At 40.7% G+C, this 22,701-nt stretch overlaps 1 protein-coding gene across 1 annotated transcript in view; it reads right to left on the bottom strand.

Moving 5' to 3' along the window:
• The window catches only part of STXBP6 (syntaxin binding protein 6), a 124,185-nt gene extending 102,335 nt beyond the window's left edge, over window positions 1–21,850 (bottom strand). Inside the window, exon 1 of the mRNA XM_074909818.1 lies at window positions 21,766–21,850. The gene's annotated coding sequence lies outside the window, so the exon portion shown is untranslated. The remainder of the gene's footprint in view (window positions 1–21,765) is intronic.
• Between the last annotated feature and the right edge of the window lie 851 nt (window positions 21,851–22,701).

Here is a 22,701-nt window from a genome sequence, read left to right on the forward strand (position 1 = left end):
CCCACTACAGTCACCACCTCCCTACCACCCCAGATTTTATACTTTTGCAGCAAAGTAATCCACAAACAACTGTTAAATGCAGGTGTATTAAGGGCACTGTCAGTTATCTGACAAAGATACAAAAGTACAGAACATAACAGATAGAGATCAATTATACCATACCAAATTCTATTGATTTGTCACTGCCCAACAGCCAACAGGTTTAGAGAAGTGATTTTATCACATTCTCAGGGCATTCTTCCCAATAAGTTTGAGATTAATCAAGTTTCAGAGTTATGAAAAGCAGTATTATCTCACTTCTTGTCTACCTTCTACCTTAAATAATGTTATTCAACAAGCAAATTTCTCACAAATGGAATAGGTGGTTGTGGTATATCAGAGAAAATACCCCCACAAAACCATTTGCTTTACGCAATGTCCATAATAACATAAATATATAGCACTACTAACTTCATTTATGTAGAGCCAACAGCAAAAAACATGTCTTACTATGCCACATGAAGTAAAATTAGCGTGTGAAAACTCTCAGACTTTTTGTTGTTGCTGTAAACCATATGACCTTTGGCACATCAATTAGATGAATGAAATTCTTCACATACTAATTCTTAATTAGCATAAATGAGAAAGACAAGACATAAATGGGGAAGGGAACAGTGGAAGTAATCCTCTTTTCTCAGTCAAGGTTTAAATGTAGACTATAATTCTGCAAGGAACATCTGTAAATAAGCAATGACAAGCTGTTATTTCTATAACATCAATCTGACCAAAAATGAAAATGGTGCATTGAAAGTATCAGCAGGGGTACACGAGTAAAAATACTAAAATTGTACAGCACCTCCTATTGTTATAGAAATTTAAAATAAGCATGTCAAAGAAATAGCTAGTCAAATTTTTTAAAGCTATGTTTTATGGTGTAAAAAAGATTTCCAATATGTTCATGATCTTTCTGTGCTATAAAATATCCTCAGTCCAGCCTCATGCACATCTGACAAACACCAGTGCTTCTGCTATGTTGTACTCTTTTCATGTAAAACTCCCTCATATTTAAATAGGTATTTTAAACTGTTCTATTAGGTATTTTAATTTTACAGCTAAAACCATGTATAGGTTTTGTCAGGACCCTGACAGGCCTTACTGGCCCTGTGTAGTCCTGCCGGGCTCTCCCTGCCCAGCCCAGGCCCCCATGTCAGCCCCCGGGGCCATCAGCCCCTGCCCCAGTGATGCTGCAGTCAGCGGGGCCGGTCTCCAGCTCCCCACAGCCCTGCCTGCCTGGCCATGGGCTCACCAAGCCAGGCCCACATCCCAGCATGGCCTGAGCCCGTCCCTACAGACCTGTTCCTGGCCTGGACTTGGCTTGTCCTCATCGCCAGGGAGATGCCCAATGCCCCGGTCTGGGGCTGCACCCAGCCCTGGTTGTAAGCCCCAGGGGAGCCCCTGCCACTCCTAGTGCCCCAGCCACAGGGAACCACCCATCCACAGGGCACCTGGGCAGCTTTAACCAACACAAGAAACAGAGGAGTGACTCAAAACCATCAGCAACTGTGCACAAGGAACATCAACAACAGCTTGAGTCAACTAAGCAGTAAGCAGGATCCAAAGCCCATACTGACTCAAGCTTTTTTCTACCACGCAGTTATTTCAAGTCTCAGTGTGACAGGGAAAAACAAAGGAATCAAGCAAACAAAATTGATTTTTACTTGCTTTCAGAAGGTTTTAAGTAATGGACTGCAGATCACAAGAGAAACTACCATGGAAGTTACCAGTAGAGGACAAGCAGCCCACTAGAGCAGAGAAGCACAAGGAAGGAAACAGATACACCTAACCATTGCTGGCACACAGCAGTATCACCAATTCAGCAGCAGTAGCCAGCCTGAGCTATTTTTCTTTTTCGAAGAAAAGGTAGTTATGCAAGAGACTGCCAGCACAGCAGCTCAGCAGCGGGAAGGAAGATGGCACGCATCTGAAAGCCATAGCACTGAATCAAAAACTTTGTGTTTATTTGTGGTTAGCAGGGGCAGCAAGGACTTCATAACTGCAGATGGAGAGAGTGAGGGCTGCAAAACTTTTGCAAAATGACAGCAGCAGCCTGATTTGACTTTGACCTAGAAAGGGTACACCATCTCCTTTAGTCACCATGCCTTCTATAGGCAAGCCTCAATGCACAGAGCCAAAGTGACTACTGACATTCTTCAAAACACTCACCAGCATCGAAAGAATATACTTAGTCCTTCTGACAAACTCTGAGCTGAAATTTAATGGGAAAGAAAAATGTTATGAGTAATTCTAGTCTAATAAGAGCACATTAAAAAATTGGTTTGGTGACACTAACAAGAAATCCAAACTAGATAGGAGGCAAAAGACCTACTGAGCCTGGCCAGTTCTTCCACTCTAAGTCCAGACAATGAGATCATCACTTTAACAATTAGAGAGCCCAGCACATCATACCAGTGTCAATAAAAATTCCTTCTTGTTCAAACACAATAGTTCATGTATAATAGAAGTAACTGCTCAGACTGCAACTGATCCTTATCAATATTTATGAGCATCCAGAGGGCACAATCCCATCCTAGTGAGAAGATAAATGCAGCAGACCAGCAAGGAAAATTATGCACGGAATAGTCTTGTTCCATGGTTCAATATGGTTCCCTTTCAATACAGGTCAGCAGTGGGCAGTCCTCTGAATTATCAGGGAGAAGCTAGTCCATAAACTCAGAGAAATTAGAAAGAGAGAAATAAATCCTTGAACTTATAAGCACATCTGAACAGAAAGGGAAAAAAAAAGTCCAAAGCATTGTTACTGTATAAGAGAAACATTTTACATCAGACTTTTGAGCAATCTGTGCAGTTCAGAAAGAGTTAAAACCACTTCACAGATCACTAGTATGTGTAACTATCAATAAGACACTGGCTACAAACCTTAATAGTTTATTTAATTCTACCTCTCAAAATGCTGGCTATGCATAAAATAAAGAGACTGCTGCTTCTACCTGAGCAGTTATGAGAAATTCTTGATGAGTTTCAAAGGTTTCATTATTTCCCACAGGTTTTCTCCACTTTCAGTCAGTAGATGTATGAAGTGAAGCACGTAACTACCCATTGTAAACAACTGTTTTACCCATTTATTGATAAAACAAACTGATTCTCCTCAGCCTTGCATAAGGAGGCAACATTTTGAGATTTGAAACAGAAAATAACAACAAAACAGAGAAACTAGAACCACTGCTAGGTAAACTACCATTTAAGAATTACTGATAGTGGGGGAACACGAAAAACAACAGATCAACTTATTTCTAGGGACAGGACTTATTTCTTATTTCTGAAGAGTAGGTAAGCTTTCATTTCAAAAGAAGTTTAATTCATATTGAAACTCAAAAAATAGATCTGGAAAGCATTTCAAAAAATCCAGTCCCTCCTGGGGACAGCTCCAGTACACATTTACAACTGGTAATTCTCTGAGCAGTTTTTAATGTCACCCCAAGGTAACCTTCTTCTAGAGGTATTTTTTCCCCCAGGAGATGAAACCCGGAAACGTCATTCCTCAATCTGTCTAAACCAAAGGAAACCCATCTGAAGTGATGGAGATATAAAAAACCCAAAGGGAACAAGCTATTCCTTGGCTTGTTTTAATATCCTTTAATCCTACTTACTACTAATGTCACTGATACCATTCAAGCCTTGCCTGCTTCTGCATAATAGTTCAAACTCAAAGACACTGTTGAATTGCATAAGCATCTTAAAAAGTAGTAATAAAACTAGTAATCTGACTTTTTAAAATCAGAAACCATTGTTCATGTGTTGATGTAAAAAATTAGAGAAAAATTAGAACAGAGATCTCAATCTTCTAAACCCAAATTTAAAACAGAAAAAATTTAAGAGCTTTCTATTTAGTACTTTATACTATTGTATGATAGATACATTTGTCTATCAAAATGCTAGACATTCGTCCATCCAAAAGACAACCTATTTGTACTAGTTACAGAACATATAGCTAATGTTTGACAGATACACAAGTCCTGTTTGCACCACACTTAATTACATCACTCCGTCAAGCATTCTTCTACTACATAAGCATTCCGTATTACACACAGCGTTCATGTCCATGCTTGTGACACATAAGCATGAGGTAACTGCCATGCTTACGTGTAGGATAAAAGTATGCAAAAGACTCATAGGTCACATACTTCCATGCTAGAATAGCTCAGCACTTCAGCAGCAAGCAGTAGATGGTAGACTGTATAAACTACAAATGGTGATGCTGACAAGTGTTATAAAACAGACTACTTTCCAGCTGTGGAAGAGATCCCACAAACCCATTAAAAGCAGTGAAAGGGGATTAATGCAACCTACAAGCAACTGGACAAAATTCGCAAGTGTATTTGAAAACTGTCATTTATACTGAAGCTCCTTTCGTGACAGTTGAAATCAAATGAAAAATCTAAGATTCCAACTCAAATATTTTCCTTATGGTTATTAACTTATTCAAACACAAAATACATGTATTCCTTCAGTTACAAAGTTTCTGCCCGGTAGCAAGCAAGTTCCAGGCAGAAACAGCCAGTTCTCCTTTTTTTCCAAAATTAGGCTTAGACTGAAAAGAGTTTCTGGGATGATGAAACACACTTACTAAGTACTGCCAAAAGAGAAACAGACTTGATATTCCATGTAACTTCCTTTCAGTTTCTTGTGAATTACTGAATATGTGAATTAAGTTACCCTGAAGAACAGCAAAGGAAATTCATTAAAAAGCATCCTTAAATTGTATGAAAAAGGTGTCAGTTATCACCTTCTAGCACAATCACACAAACAAAAAAATGTTTAAAGCAGAAAGCACACCTCTTTAAGCCAAAGCAGCAAAAGATATTATGAACTTCAGTGACAAACAGTAACACTTGAGGCTAACAAGTGGTTTAATAACGCACAGTGCTCCAAAATGCCAAAAAAAAGACAAATGAAAAGGTTAAAGTAATTAGGGATAATTCTGTTCCAAGTAAATAAACAGATGCAAACTGAAAACATACTAAAATAAAGCACTAAATTCAGAAGTTCACATTTGTAATTAGTATCTTTCTGCTGTCTCACACAAGTTTCCCTCTTCCCATTCCCTCTTCTGAGACAGCATTTCCACATATGATGACAGAGAGGTTACATGGTTTGTCTCCAGTATACCTACACTATTATACCAACATGGGGGAGGAGAAGATAAAAAAGAAAACCTGTATGCAAAGGCCAGACTTCTAAGGCCAGACTTCTAAGCTGTTCTCACTTAAGCATAGTAACAGTATCCATAGGGGAAGATCCCCTTTCTCCTCCTGCTCTATTTCAAAATAGCCTTTCTTTGATTACCTTCATAAACTTGTTTTGCAAAATTGGAATTATCTAGGATCATTGCTGTGGCCACTAGTGGAAAACTGTAGGCAAATGGGCCTTCTTCAGTTACTCTGAAACTACAATATGGAAAATAATGCAGAAAAGAGGATCCTTTCTGTTTCCAGAAGACAAAGAAAAGTATTTGCACTACACCAAAGTAGTCTGGATTTTGGGTAGCTCACAGAAATAATCGGCATTAGGCAACCAGCATTTGCATTATGGAAGCTTCAGTATGACATCAATGTTCTTTTAAAACTTAATCAATCGTGAGCACAAATCACTGAATAGGATTGATGTCTACAGACTTGTCGATTTAAAAAGCTGCTTGCAATGAAGCATTCGGTTGCCTTTAAGAGACTGCATTTTTAGAGAACCATTTTCTGGCAGTGTCACTGTTGCACACACTAACAGATCTCAGAAATCTTCTATGAGAGGAATCACCACATCCACCTCAGAAAGGAAAAAGTAAACCAAACAAAAATCATGCAACCAACTTCATATTGATATAATCATAATTCTAGTATCTGCCAGGAACTCTCAGAAGTTACTGCAACATTTCTTTTATTATGCAGTTTAAGAAAAAAGTTCATCACCATGCTAAATCAGCACCAAAATCTTTTAACATTACTACAATAATCCAGACACAAATGAAAATAGTGGGTTTTTTCACCACAGTACCACACCTCTACTCCAACTCACTAAACTCCTGTTGTATGTTTCCCATTTGGATATCCTTTTTGGGAACGTCTCATGTAATTCAAATCCCCAAATTTCATTCCACAACCTGAATAAACAGAAAATTATGTTAGCTGATATAGGAGATTAAATAATTTATCAAATTTCCCAATATATGGATCTTCCGTACATAACTGTTTGGGGGCAGAAGGGACAGCACTTATGCAAGTGGTATAGAAGAAAAGGAATTGGGAGCAAAGCATTAGAACCGAATGCTATAACCTTGGCATGTTATCCACTCTGATCCACACAAGTCTATTCATTGGCTTTATGAGTGTCCTCCCTGAAGGAGAAGAGGTAACAGAAGTGACCAACTGCCACTTCTTACATAACTTTGGTTTCAAAAAAATGCTTAAAGTAATCAGATCTTTGAGACCATTTATTCCAATGCAAATATATTAGCAGACTGCATTTTTGAATACTTCAGAAAACAAGAACCAGAAATCCATTTTTTTTGAGGAACAGTGTTGTGGTGAGAGCAATCTAGGACAGTTCTACAGTTTTAATAAAATGCCCTCATTGCTCTTAGTTCACAACACATTTGCAATGGAAACAGTAATTATCTTATTTTCCTTACCTTTAAGGAGATGACACAGGGGGAAATCTAAAACACTGTAGTAACAGGTGATTGAAGTTGATGGCACAATCCTGGTATAACTTCACAATATGAATGGAGTATAGGTAAAAGGGAGAACAAAGGCCCCATGTGAAATAAACACCCACAACTTCAAGTTATCTGAGTTTCATAACCAAATTTATGTGGTTCTACCTCTTTAGGGGTTTTTAAATCAACACTGTACAGTTTACTTTAAATCACCAGACTATTCTGGTTACTACTGCTGTCCTCAGTGATGAATGAAATCAGATGAATTTCAGCTTCTGTTCAAGCCAAGGTAATTTGGTTTTTATTCTCATATTTAACACCCCAAACAGATTAAGAGTAGACTTCAACTCTACTCCCTGGCTATACCATTACTCTGCTAACAGATTACAGGATTTTTTTTAATACAATGCTCTCAAACCCAGTCAGCATGGTCTCTGAAGCTCTCACAGGAAGGTTGCCTGATTTTCTCCTTCCTTGTAGTGCAAAAATGTCGGCTATGTTTCACATACAGAGAGAAAGAACTAGGTCTTTCAAACACGACCAGAACTTCTCAGCCTTTTGTTAGGAGGACTCTCCCTTCTCAGGATGTTATTTCCCCATATCAAGAAGTCAGCTGGTACAGCTGTGTTCACACTGATGAAGAGGTGTTTTCAGTGTACCAGCACATTTGGTGCCTTATAAGTTTACCCTGACACCTGTGAGTTGCCTAAAATAAACTACAAGTGTTTGCCAAGCATTCAAATATATGCCGCATTCCTGCGAGCTTTTGCAAGTATGTTAACTGTTTCAACGTATCTGACACCCAGTAAACCCAAGTTACCAACACCTGAGGAAGGCATACATGGAAACTCAAGTTACTACTCACCTTATAGTTGCCACAAGTTCCTGCTCTAAAAGCAGGTAGCTTCGTTAAATAAACTATGTAAATCAGATTCAAGATCAAACCCAAATTTTTACTGTCCTTTAGTTGTCTTCGCTGCTACACAATAGAAATATTTACTGCTTTGATGCCTTTTCACAACAAGAACAATTCAGATAGATCTAGCATTTCCTCATACACAGCTCTAGAGCTGTCTTCACCAGAAACACAATTCTCTCCTCTGTTCCTTTCTGAAAGAAAAATGGCTTAACTCTGTGTTTTTGAGCCCTGTTGCAATACAATGGGAAGGGTAAAGAGCTGTGAGAAAGTACACTGAAGTCAAAAGGAAAATATCTTCAAGCAAACTTTCACCAACTACAAACTCATCCTAGAACTGTTAAAATCTTATTGAAACTACTGTTAATATTCTTTTGTGATCAGTACTCTTCCCTGCAACATGAATGGCATTCTGTACCTCGTTAAACATCAAAGTTTTGTACATTTTTGCTGGTAGCTTAACAGGTTTTTTTCTTTCTTTAAAGTCTTCTCCTTTTAACAGTAAACTTTCACACTCATCATGCTGTAACCTAAGTAGGAATCCTGCTGCAACTACAATCTTTTTAACCACTCGTACCCAAGAAATTTGGTGAAGGGAGGGAACAGAAGATAAAAGAAAGGCAATCCAAGTACATGACACCAGGATAAAGGAGAAGGAAGGTTAAGAAGGAGGAAAGAAGAGAAGGAAAGGAAGCCCTATTAATTTTCACATGAAGACAAGTGTGCAACAGGAACAGGATAGACATTAAAGGAGAAATTTTTTCCTCTGAGAGGAAGACAATCCATAAATGTCATACATTCAACAAAAAGCCAGGATCGTGTTCTATACACAGGTATCTTTCAAGTTAATGATGTTCTGTACTCATTATGTTCAACAACTGGAGAAATCCCTGACAGAGATCTTCAGGACAGGTAGTTAAAGGCTCAGGGATAACTCTTCATATCCAACAGCTCTTCCAGTAGCTCTCCCATTATGCAAGGAGGATTCAGCCATGCATTTTATCATAGATATTATCACTCATATAATACATTAAACACAGTATAAACAAAAAGACAAAAACAAAGAAATCCAAACAAACAAAAAATTATCCATACCCTACAAAGATAATAAGGCAGACCTATCTGATCTTACCGACATTTGCTTTGCAAATAATATTTTCATCTCTACTCTGGTAAGGATCAGTTATTGCATTACCATCACTAACCTTCTGAGATTTAAATGCTGCAAATTTTAGTCTTTAAAAGAGACTACCTGGCTTACAAAATTCTTTCACCTTCATAAATACATGAAAGCAGGACCCACATTCCTCACTGCAGTTCTATAACTGATTCCTGAGCCATAGAAAAAAAAAAACCAAAACAACTCAAACTCAAAGGCCTGAATTCAAGCCTTGGCAGATACAAGCATTTTTAATTTTTTTTTTTAAATAGTGTGTTTATATGCAATGCAGATGTACAGTATGTATTCGAGGAGTAATGCTGAGCCAAAATATAAACTAACAGAGTATATACAGCATAACAGGTACAGTGAGGCCCCCGATGAATCTCACACAGGCACATACAGACAGGTAAAGAAGTTTCAAAAAAGAGAACCAGTAAACATTATCCTTGAAAGGGTCTGATAACACAGTGGGTACACACACATATCTACATACGCTTTCTTCTGATCATACTTCACTACCATAGCTGAAACAAGTTCAGATGTTTTCATGAAGATTCCAATAGCACCAAATGCTTTTTAAAAAGTGGGATACTATCCAGGTTGTATTACTTAAAAATCCTTATTATTCCTGTTTATATGTTAGAAAGATTTCAAAGAAAAAAAATAGGAGTCGACTAAATTTTCAAAGTTAATCTCCAAAAATGCCCGGGGGGGGGGGGGAAGCTTAGGATTTTTTTTCCCCCCCTAAAAAAACCCCCAGAAATCCCAAACATTAGTGCATTTACTAGAAGAAACAAGGAAGCATTTAATTTGCAAAATACAGATGTCCTAAGGGCTACAGGTTCTATTATTTGAGAACCTTCTGTCTCTCCAGGAAAATTTCTTGCAAGAACAGACAAGCAACTTTAGAAAAACCAGCATCTACAATGCAAGAGCCATGAGTGTAGGCACACAGCACGACACAAATATTGTTCTGACAACTTCTTAAAAGGCTTTCATTTCATTTTTACAAGGATACCAATTTGTCAAAAGATACAGCATTGTGAGAGCTGCTTCTAAATCCATATGAGAGGGAGATCTTGAGATTGAGGACAGTTAAGTTCATTCTATGCTTTTAGCTACTGTGCCTAGTGACGTTTCATTTTTTCTTAAAAGAGCAATCTTTTGTATGGCCATCTGCACAACAAGTGAAGAGAGAGATGTTTTTCAAATAAGGGTAATATCAGAAAAGTGTGGGTATAGCCCTAATAGCCAGATGCATACTTTGAATTCTTTGCAACTCATTATTTTTAGTTGCTCATTCAGTTTGACAACTCTAGCATCACGTATATACTTGAGAGACTATTTGCTTACTGTAGGAAAGAACAATTTCATAGAAACCCCAAAATGAACTGAAAGATTTCCATCTGGAATCAAGCAAGGATCTACTGGTAATAAACCTTCCCAAAATATTCCAAGATTGCTTTTTGCCCCAACTGTCCGTTCAAGTCTAAAAAAAAAAGAAGTATTTATTCTATCAACACAGCAGATCAATCAATAAATCATCTACCAAGACTTATATTATCAATCTAAAACATAATACTGCTCAGACCACTTCCATTCTAAGGTCTTCTGTGTACATATAATACAATGAAGCTCTGCAAACAGACAACTGGTTTCAGCTTCAATACTCTATAAGAGCAGATTTTTACTGATACCTGAAGCTAAGACAATTCAGATTTGGTTTAGGTCCCACTTTTCAAACTACTATAAAAAAATGCACATTATGGTTATGCAGAGATACAAGTTCATCTCTTAAAAAGCAAAGGTCTCAGATATAGATAAACATCTAATTAATTTACAAATTATGTATACTAAAGTTAACCCTTAATAAATAATTTTACAGAAGTGCAATAGAAAATTCAGAAGTATGGTATAGATATTACCAGTATTTGAAGTGCTCAGACTTTTTAGAACAAGGAAAAATGACAACCAGAAGAGGAAGCAGCCCTTCAATGTCCTGTGTCTTATTATACAGATAATCCCACAATGAAATAAATTGTTCCTTTCAATGAAAGGTGAAAACATAACAGATCTATTTCTCTTGTCTTTGAATGTACATTGATCCAGTTTTAAGCTTCATTACATATAGAATACTCTGCACAGTGCTCTACTCAGGCAACAACAACCCACCAGCTCAGATTTGTCTTCTTATTTTTAGTGACCATTCAGCACTGGCACAGCATTGGCTGCTTTTTGCTCCACTATAGCATAAGGAGCAATCGTTTACTTACCTATGTAATATAACTCCAGGGCCCTCTCTCCATGCAACCCCTTATTCTATGCACGTTTTCCAGCTTTTCATTTTAGGATTTTCTGGAACAAGTTATCCAGCTCTGCTAATTTAAAAGCATTTATTCTGAACAGCTATTATTTACTCACTGTATATGAAATATTTCACATCCTCCTGTCACAGACTGTAATGACATATCTGGAAGGACCCAGAACATACCACAGTGGCATTTACAGAACACTTACTTTTTATCCCTTACCATCAGTTACTTCACTGTTTTATTTAAAGTGTACAATTCTTATAAGAACGATAGAAGAAACTTTGTGAAAGGGAAGAAAAATGGAAAAGTAGAGAGAAATGGAAGCTAAAAAGAAAAAGTCACATCTTGCTCTCCCTCTACAAGATACCTTGTTTTCAAGATAAGCTGTAAAGTCTGATTATTTACATAAGGAAACAAGAAAATGAGGAAAGGGCAGAGCTAACCTGTCACTGGAAGAAATCAATCTCTAGACAAAATTTTTTGTCTAAGGATGTAGAAGTTAATGTTTAAGGTGAGGCACAACATGGAAATACACACCTACTGAGTCCCTTAAGAAGTCCCAGGGGACTATTAAATGAGGTTTGAAAGAGAGCAGCCTGGTGACTAAAGACACCTATGAAGGACAACACAATGAGAAATGCTGAAAGAATAGTCAAAATTATAAAGGCAGAAAATATAAAGAGCAAGATTAGACAGAGTAACACACAGCTGAGACCAGGTCATGGGAGTAATCCTTGTCAGAGAAGGACAGCTGAACCAGTGCTACTGGTTCATTAATCAGATAAATATCTCCAAGAGCTTCCACACCTCGGTGTTAACAAGGCTACTCACTGTACCTCTCTGTGTTTTAGTGGTACTGAAATCTCACTTCTTCCTATCTCAGACATGCTTATAGGGGGACCGATGCACTTTCCAAAAGTCCTATAGTATTTATTTTCCATTTTTCAGAAGAGTTTATTCAAAATAGCTTATTACAATACTTTATACAGTAGTTTGTGTTCCACCTTTTTGGGACTCCTACTAGCCCCCCCACCCCCCCAGGGTAACTCACTGAATGAAATAAAAAGGATTTTTCTCTTACTGCCACCAAAATCACATATGTGCCCCCATTTCAGAAGAACAAGGTTCCCTTTCAAAGCCTAAATCGTCACTCCATCTCATACCACCCTTTTGGAAAGAGGGGGGGGGGGGGGATGCTGAAGTGATAAGGAAAACCTTCAAAAATTACTATTAGCACTCACATGTCAAAGCTGGGCACATCTTGAAATTCAAACAAGCCTATGCTGTAAGAACATGAAATAAATGCACATAGTATGCACATAGTAGAGGGAACATACAGAAAACTAACCCTGGATTTACTGCTTTGTCACCAGCAGGAAGTGAGCAAATGCGCTTGTGTAACTGGCTACCAAACCAGGTCCCTGCGAAACACCCAGACACTACACCTTCACGTGGTGTGACCTTTATTGCTCCACCTGTGAAAGTTCATTTCCTTCTGGTGCAGAGATCGGGTACATGCACAAACTATGTTAGCCTACAGAGCAAGACACAACAGATGTGCAAAAGAAAGAGGTAGAAAATGTAACAGTCCATATACATCATTAGGTTTCTAGAGTAAAACAGGCAGAGTAACTGGTTTGTTATAAGCTGGAAAGGGGAAGAAGTTTGTGTTACCAGCTGGGCAGATTCTCCATGGCATAAATCCACAAATTCAAGTACCAAAGGGACTTCAAATGCATGCTGAGTTGATTTCAAGTCTCTTACTGAATTCCTTAAAAGATAAAGTTTAATACACTGGCAAGCTACAAAAATGGAAATAGAAAGATGCATTATTATCACAGTTTTACCAGTGAAGTGTAACATGACCTTAAACAACTCACTTAAGGTCATTTACTTCGGCAGCAAATGCAGGTTCACCACACCCAGCTCACACGTACGGGAGCGTTCAGTGCACACTTGTGGGACTACAGGTGCCAGGTGCTATTGAACACCAGGTTGGTGCTGCAGGGGTGCACAGCTGCATTCCTTGGCCCAATCAGTTCTCCAAGAGGGGGGCTGTAAGGAAGCCTCACCTTGCACTCAAAAGTGGTACCTGGATTACTGGCAAAGACAACCTATTCCTGCACTTTTCCTAGTAAATAAATAGAATACAAAGAATAAATACCGAACCGTGCACAGTTAGCTTTTGAATGAATAACAAGACTACCTTCACACACAAAAACCAGTCAATATTTAAAGTTACTTCAAGGTTTCAGATAAATAATTTGAAGACAAGCCATTTCAGCATCTTAACTAGACACTACTTCATAAGCTTCCCAAACATGAAATAAGCAAGTGTCCAATACCACCCCCAAATTCCATTTTATTTACCCAAACATGCAGACAACCGAGTCTTTAAATAAAGTAGTCTCTAATAAAGTAGTGGTGGGGAAGAAGAACCAGACTTGCAAACATGTTCTTATCACCCCTATAATATCAATGCAGTAGCACCGTTGCTGCACTCTAAGGACAAGGACCATCATAAGCAATTAATTCTCCCACTCCGAAACGTTACTGACTCTTCCACAAGAATAACCCCTACAAAAAAAAAAAAAAAAGGCAGTTTTATTTTACATGACATAACTAAGTCCAATATATGTATGTGAGTACACATACTATATATAAAAATATATATACACACATACACTTTCTTCTTTTCTGGAAGAAAAATTTAACACAATCAAGACATTTCTTAGCTAACAGAAGTTATCTGTGAAGTTCTGGGGTTTGTTAGGAGGTTAAGATGCATGATTTTTAAAGAAAATAAAAAAATTAAAAGCTGCCAGAGCCTAAAATATTTTAACTGCATACTACTTGTCCCCTAAATTGAAACATTGTCTAAAAACTGAACAGAACCTGAAACTAGTTGTCTTCTATGGAATTCTTCTGAGGATGTGAAGGTGCCCTATACATAGCTCACATCTATTAGATTCCTTCATCAAGGAATTTTCGTTTGTTACTTCTTTAAGAGCTGGCATACTAATCTTCTGTCAGATAAGGGCTTTGAGTTAAAATATCATCAGATACACAGCTTTTATTTTTATGTTAAATGTCACATTTGAGATCGCATCAAGGCATTAAAAACAAGTTACAGGTCCCAACTTCATCCTGAGAAACTTCAAAGATCAATGAATTCTCTAACCTTCACAAAGCTTTCTCAAGAAACACCCCCATGCAAGCAATCCCCTGGGCTGGGGACAAGAACCATCCACAATTCAGTATCGCCTTGGTAAGTTCAGGCATGCCGGGGTGGTAGTGTGCTAAGATGTGTAAATGGAACATAACCCAACAGACAACTAGCATCACTCACCATGGTACAGTCACAAGACTGCATTGCCTTATTCCCAACTCACATAAAAGCTATTTCTGTTCATGCTTTTTAAGAGAGTTTACTGAATTAATGCCATTACTATTTTGTGAAACACTACAATGCTCCAATTCATGCCCTCAGGGCTTCAGACTCCTTCCACTGACTAGACAGGAAATGTGGACACCTCAGGTCAGGGGATCATCAGGTGCCTGGAGTAGACAGTGTCAAGTCACAAGAGTTAATGCAAGGCCTGACATAAAAGACTCTGGTTTTAAGCCCGGTCTGAACCACAAATGCAATTTGTGACTAGCTGCAGGTTAATTAACAGCTCTGTAAGACACAACCAATCACCATAAGAAAAATCTATAGTCTTAGATTTGAGTATTGCAAGAATAGATTATATACTGTATCTATAGTCTTAGCATCTGAGAAATACATAACACCTAGTCCCAAAGTTACATATTAAAGAAATGTCTGAAGCCTACTAAATACACAGGAGTCAGAAAAGTAAAGCAACTCCACAGGACAAAGCACGCCTAGCTGCTGCAAATCCCCTTGAAGTCAGCTACTGTCTTTAATTTTCACTGGAGTTAAAATAAGTCAGAATCTTCAAAAAACACACTTAAATTGCGAATTTCAGTATGCATATTTCAGGCCCCAGTCAACTGAAAGTGAATACTCAAAGCAACCTCAGTCTGCTACATACCATATCCAAAGTAGTTTGTCATCCAGAAAAGTTATTAAAAACATGTAAATATTCAGTCTGGGTTGCATTTTTCAAATACAGATCATAATACATTACCAGTGATGTGGGAAGTATCTAACTCTTCATGTGCTGTTGAATCATTCTTTGCTCCTCTGACAGTCACTCTGAACAGTTGCAAATGCATGCAGGCTACCCTAAAACGGATGTTTTCAAAATTTAAATGAACTATTGACACATGATTTCAATTCTCATAAACTGGAAGTTTACTAAAACCAGTCAAGTACAATCCTTCTCCAAACAACATATTGAAAGTGTGTTTATACTGAAACTGAACTTCTGTACTGATCAAGACAAAAATTAATAGTTTGGGCACAATTTAAGGTGACTCAGAAAAATGTAAGTTAGGAAAATTTCAGGTTTAGTGAACAAGCACTCCATTCCATCTGTGAATGCCTCTCTGACCTCAAGCAGCCATCTGCTTACAAAGCAACTGGAAAAAAATAAAGCAAAACCTCCTGTGTTTGATATTCCCTCTTAACTAGTGAACATATAAATTTACAAGCAGCAATTTCCTTTCGACATCTTCCAAAACAAACAAAAAAGTTAATCTTAACATAGCTTTTGTCCTAAAGAGAAAGGTGTGACAGAACTGAAAAAAAGGGACCTCCAGAGGTCCCATCCAACCTCAACTGTTCTGTGACCCTGATATTCTGGGGGGTTTTTGCATTATAAAAGCCTTGTTCAGACAATCACTTTGGTGTGGACAGAGATTTTTTAAATGACAAAACTAAGTTGTAAATTCTGAGTTTCAACATCTACCTTCAAATCTGTCCTTAACAGACTAAGAGAAGTTGAATACAAGTCCTTTTGTTGGTCTTTCCCAGTGGAAAGATACCACTTTTTTGTCTCTCTGAATCTTATAACTTGCATTCAAGTGAAGAAAAGTTGCAAAGGCCACAGGTACAGAGCCCATCTGCAGTGGCTGTCTATCAGCAGGAAACTGATAGCCACCGGTGGAAGCCAGTAAGTCCCTTTGCATTGCAAGGCACAGGGGGAGCACATCTCTGAGCATCCATCCCTTCTCCAGTGCACGCTGCCTGAAAGACTAAGGCCCCAACACCGAGTCCTACAGAATAACAAAGTCCGTGCTGTTAGAGTGTAGAGCTGACTGTTAACCTACAGTGAACAAATTCACATTCCACAAAACTAACTGATATGTTAACAGGTGCTAACAGACTAGTCGCTATCTCCGGGCATATCAGAACATTTGGACACTATTACAGTGTCAGCAACCTGCCATACAACCTGAAGAAAATAAATGAACCATCAGGAACTCACTCTAACAAAGTAATACTAATTTGTCAATAATTGATAACATTCTTCCTTTCTATATATGAGTAACAATAATGACCTGAGCATTGTGTCTCTTTAAATAAAGTCTGTATGCTCAGATAAAGGCCCACAAAGGCAAACAATTCAAGAGGAAGCTTGTGAACACCCTAGAACTTCGATTAATTACCAAGAGGGAGTTTCCAAGTGTGGATTGCATATGGCCAATTGTTTGTTCTTCCCCTCCTCCAAAATACACTAGCAAGTGGAAATGTAGAATTGGAATTGAAAGACTTTCCAACTTTGCACTTCAACAGTCCTGAAAAAAACTGTAAGCAAACTTAGGGAATTATGGTTTTGGTTCTGTGAGCAAGTAATTGCAGAACACAAAAGAGTGTTTTCTAAAACAGCCTGCCGCATAGCACAGACATGCCTGGGAAAAGGAGACCCAAAACCAAAATCTATAAGTAACAAACTTATTGGCCAGCACAGTTACTAAGAGGAAATTAGAAGTATTTAAGAGCTTTTTTTATAGATGAACTGCAGGCAAGCACCGAATTTTATAAGTTACATTTCCGATTTTACGTTATGGGGATGCTTCAAGCAAAAGGAATCGTTTCCACAGCAGTACAATTTTATTCATGATTTAACCAGGTTTATTTTGGTTCAGTTTAACTGGAGTAGGTTAACTTCTTATAATGAAATCTAATCAAAACAAGTTTATCATTTATTACTGATACAGGTTTAACTGAACTGTTTTATGCAAAGACAAGACAAACTGAACCTACCGAGAAACCTGTTTGCAAAGTATCTCTATCCAAAGTGTTTCATACCGATAAATATAATCTAGGGGTTTCACCTATTATTAACAGATCTGGCTGTAATTATACCACATGAGTTTTATGCTACTTGGAAACTGCACAGATAAAAATCACATGAAATCTCTAAGAGAAGATAATGAAGGGAAAGCATCTGGTTTACCACACAAGACAGTCAAGGCCAGAGGGCAGGGGGTAAGACTCTTGGAGCGGGCACTGCTCTCATGTCTACAGCAAGACTATAACCAAGTTTAAGAAGTTTAGCTTTCAGGGCTGGACTTTATATCAGCTCGTGACAGTAAAATTTTTTAACAACTTGTGTTCACAACCGTTGGTAAGAAATCTGTACTGCTGAGAAATCTTAAACACTCATAATGCTCCTGTTTTATTAAGGAAATCAAAATTTAACAGAAATACTTAGATTTATTTTTTCACTTGGGGCAACTGTTGTTGCATTACTAACTGTTGTCTACATATAAAAGAAGCTCACAGTGTTGAACATATACATATATAAACCTCGGTCTTCCAAACATCAGAAATCCAATGTAAGTGCTACCTTGTAAAGAACACAGCCTGCCCTTCCAGGAACATTATGATCCAAACTGCTCCCAGACCTGCAGCACCTCCAGCACAGCCAGGAATCCTTTCCCAACACTATTTGCCAAAGAAGTATTATGAAAGGGAAAACAGAAACACATATTAATTGAGCTAACCTACAGTCATGCAATCCCATTTGCAAAGGAATTACACTTATGGCAAAGAAACCCCACAGCATCATCTGTGTCAAAGACCTCAGCTGCAGAGAATATCTGTTTAAACATAAGATGGAAAAAAACATACCTTAATGTTCACAATGAACAACACATGCCAGAAGTCAACTGGGTCTCCAGCAAATGCATACTGGAGAAAGAAAATGGACTACGAGAAAAGGATTTTTTGGGATGAAGGAAGGGTACTGGCATTTTGGGAATAGTTTGAATACAATAATTTTGTAAAATGGTCTGGTCTCTTTTCTCGCCTCAATTACACAGTGAGTACATTTCATGAGTTTATTTCTGCTATATATACAGGCTCAGAAATGCATTTGCTTCCTGAGAAACCATCATTCCTTTCTGTGATAGCAGCTTACTCAGAGGACAGTAGAAAAAAAAAAAAAAGAGGCAGTAAGAGGCAACGTCCTTCCCCCCACCTCACTAAAACCAGAGTACTCTTCACATCAGTCTAAATGTTCAATGACATCATTTGGGCAGGAAAACTAATAGTCCCTTCTCTCATTAACGTATTTCTTGTTTTGAATTGTTGTTACTATTTTGCTCTCCTTTTCTCCAAGTTCAAGAAATTTGTTTGAAACACAAAAAAAACCCCTTGGCTTAGTTGTTCCCTATTAAAGATTTGTAGAACCAAGGAATGCTACACAAAAAGCAACCAGAAACAATCAGGTGATGTTTGTTAGCAGTGATAATATACTAGATTTACCCTAGTTTGTGTGTCCTGATTCAAAACAAAAAAATAGTCAAACCAAAAGCCTAAATTTAAACACACTTCTACACAGTTAACACAGCACTGCCTGCTGCAGTAATATGCAAAAGTGTATTAATGAATTCACTGGCATATCTGGCTACAATACAAATTAATGCCAAGGCTTTTTAGTTCATCCGTTTTCCAAATCCCCAACATCACTAGGGACTGCCAATCAAGGACTAAACAAATTAAGCATTCTCTTGAAGGACTTGATTTGTCTCTATACGCACATTAGCTACAGCATTCCTGTTTGGTTAAAAAACAGAGGAATCAATTTGTCTTACCATCACATTATCCAAACACAGGCTTCCAAAACTGTGATTAAAACACTTTTGTACAACCTTGGCAATGTTAACTTACCAGCTGCACACTGGAAATGAACATTAAGTTACAAAGGAAGAAAAGAGACAGAATGAACAAATGCACTATTATTTAGACAGCATACCTGCCCCCAGAACAGACCAACAGCTACTGCTTTCCAGAGTCAGCATTTCACTGAATTTTATTCATAATAAAGCAGAAGTCATCTTACCTCATATAGTTTTTCAAACGGCATTTTTTTAAAAAAAGGTGTTTAAGTTCTCTAAAATGTACACTTTAATAACAACAGTACAAACACAAGAAGTATCTATAGTGAACTTCAAGTAGCCTGAAGTAGTGTAATGAAAAGATATTCATAAAGGAGAGGAAAAAAATACCTTTCATACTGAGGATTTTATAAATAGCTTATTTTTATACTATCCTCACTGTCTAAAAGTCTTACACGCACACAAGAGTGAGGTGATATGCATATATACCTGGAAGAAAAAACATAAAATATTTCTGTTTAGGCCCTCTATAGCACACATTATTGTGTTATCATCACATTTCCCTGCCTCTGGATGTTCAGATCTGGACCACGTCTAGACAGACACTCAGAAACTTGAAGATAAATGGAACGGAGATGAGAAATCAATGTGTGCGAGTTAACAAGAACTTCACTCCTCACAGCAAACATTCTTACTCAGGAGAACACCTCTTACTTTCCATAGCACAACGCTTCAAAGACCTTTTTCGACCTAGAAATTCCTTCACCTGGAGAAGCTACCACAAAATGGTGATTGGGCTAAATTCCAGACTAGTGTTTTCACTCCACTCTAAAAATGTCACAGTATTTTTCATTTTCATTGATTTATCTTAGCGCATCTTTAAAGGTGCATATTCTTAAAGAAAATCAAGAGTATGAACAAGGGAAATTAGTGTGGCATGACTACACCGTAACTGCATTCCCCCAGGGCAGAAAGGTCCTAAAACATTTCAGTGAAAGAGACCTTTTTCAAGAAATTTATCAAGCAGACTGCCATCAACCCCATGGGGGATCATTCTTCCCAGGGGCAAGAAACTGTAAAATTATATTTCACAGGGGCTAGGGAAAAAAAAAACAAACCCAAAACAAAACACCCACACCCCCCAAAAAAACAAAAAAACCCAAAACCCTCACTATCATGATTATTCATACTCATAAACTAACACAAGTATTTCTTTTGGGTTTATTAATTCAAAAAACACCACACTGGGAGTTTTTAAGGCCTCATTAAAATAGCTAACTACACTTACAGAAAAAATCAGGAGTTAAAGGGAGCTTGGAAACTGCAGATGTTGAAAAGCAACCCCACGACTTGCTAACTCAGAGCATCACCAGCAAGGTACAACTTCCCTGCTGTCTGCTTATTCCCCTCTTACAGAAGTGACGGCAGGCCAGAGACTTCCTCTACAGTTAGATGCTGCGGCTTTGAATAGAAGTCATAATCAAAAGACACTCAAGATACCACATTGCCATCTTCCAGTACTTCAGGACGGAAAAGGATAAGGTCCCATCCACCTCAGTAACATCACGTAGAAAGAGATGCCAGAGGACCCCCATCCTACAAGCAACAACTCTTAAAACTCCTAAGAGAGGTGTCATGGGTCTGCGGAGCCTGTTCGAGCGGTGAAAAGCAGTAACACTAGTTCTGACTCACAAAAGGAAAACAGCCAAGCAGAAGACACCCTAAAGGACAGCTTGTATTTAAACAAAGATAGAGGAATCTGCAAAGTGATGTAATTCCTAAAACGTAAACTCCTCTTTATCAGAGGGCAAAATAAGATTAAAAAAAAAAAGTAACACATTTCTCTAAATAATGGTGAATATTTCCTTGAACGTCAGACTTGAGCAGTGCAGCACAAGCGGGTAACGACTGATGTTTTAAGTTTTACTTTCCCATTAGCAAAGCTAGTTCAGACAGAAGAGAGTGGTGGCCGTTCCTCTGACTGTCAAGGTTACTCCTAAAGCACTGTGCTGGACGGAGACCAGCAGATCCGCTCAACGTTCGCTGGCCGGTTTTGTGCTGCTCTTCGCCACCCGCAGGATCTGCCCGGGGGGAACGACAGGGGAACGACCACTGCCGGGCTGCACCAGCGGCTCCCGGCAGCGCCCAGCCTGCTGGACCGCGGCCAGAGCGAAGCCCCCGGCTGCGGGGTGACCGCAGGGCCGGGACACCCCCCCGCCGCCCGGCTTCGACGGCGAGGGCAGGAGCGCTGCGCAGCCAGCCGCGCCGCCCGCCTCACCCCAGCCGCCCGGCGGACGGCGCTTCGCGGCCGCGGAGCTCCGCGGGCTCCGGCAGCCCCCGCCCCCGCCCCGCCGGGGGCCCGGGAGCAGCCGCTTCCCCTCGAGGACGCGGACCCGCCTGCCGCGGTCCGGCACCCCGGGGCGCTCCCGGCGCCGAGACGGGGAACGCCACCGCGGAGCTGCTCGTTAACTCGCGGCCCCGCTTCCTCAGAGGGCTCCTCCCGCGGGCGCCGCGGCAGCCGCCAGCCCCAACGGGGCGGGCGCGGCGCCGACACCGAGGGAGCCGGTGGGCGCAGCGCCGCTGCCCGCCCCACGGCGACCGCGACCCGCCGCCCGGCAGCTGCCGCCCACACCCCTACCTTCCCGCCAGCTCGGCTCCTCTCCTCGCCACAGCGGTGCGCGGAGACCCGCGGAGAGCCGAGCCGAGCCGCGCCGCGCCGCGCCGTGCCGTGCCCCGCGGCGGCGGCGGCCGCGCTGCCAGCGCCGAGGCGTGAGGGCGGCCCCACGTGCGCCGGCTGCGCCAATCGGGGCCGCCCGCGGGCCGCCCGCCGCCGCCCCCCGCCGCCGCCGCCGTCCCCGTCCCGGGCCGCCCGCGAGGCGCCGCCGGGGCGGGGCGGAGGCAGGGGGCACTCGGCGCGTTAGCGCGGGAGGTTGGGACGGCCGGCGGGGAGGGAACAAAGAAGCCCCAAACGCTGCCGGTCGCGGGCCGTGCGCCGCTTCCGCGCCAGCGGGGCCGCACCGTGGGCGCGGCGCGGCCGGGGGAGGCCCCGCAGGGGCTGGGTTCCGCCGCGGCCGGAGCCCCGCGCCGCTGGAGGGCGGCGGAGGCGCCCGGCCCTGGGTTAAAGGAGTTTAGACGGAGAAGCCTCCGCGCGAATCTCTAAAGCGTTCCTAGGGCGCTCTCGGGAGCTTTGCGGCGCTAAAGGCGCCGAGGGAACCCGAAACGCGTTCGCACCTTGTCCCGGGGGTCCCGCGGCGCCGGGGTCGGGCTGCGAGCGGCCCGGGGGCGGAGCGGCGCTGGAGCCCGGTGGGCCCGGGGCGGGAGCGGCTGCTCGGAGCCCAGAGCGAGCTCCGCGGGACCGGCGGGCGTCGAACAAATAATGGCAGGCTGCAGGGTGGTAACGGAGGGTGCCGGTCCCCGCGGGGAGGGGCGGGTAAGGCCGCGAGCAAGTCCTGGCTGCTGCACTTTCTACTCGGGGTGTGAGCGAGATGCCCGGCCTGCGCCACGCTGGGCTGGAACCGCTGAGTGTTCGGTATGAAAATACTGGGGATGTAATGCTTGAAAACAATAAGCTGGT

Source organism: Athene noctua, chromosome 6 (genome assembly GCF_965140245.1).
Source record: "Athene noctua chromosome 6, bAthNoc1.hap1.1, whole genome shotgun sequence".
Lineage (NCBI taxonomy): Eukaryota > Metazoa > Chordata > Aves > Strigiformes > Strigidae > Athene > Athene noctua.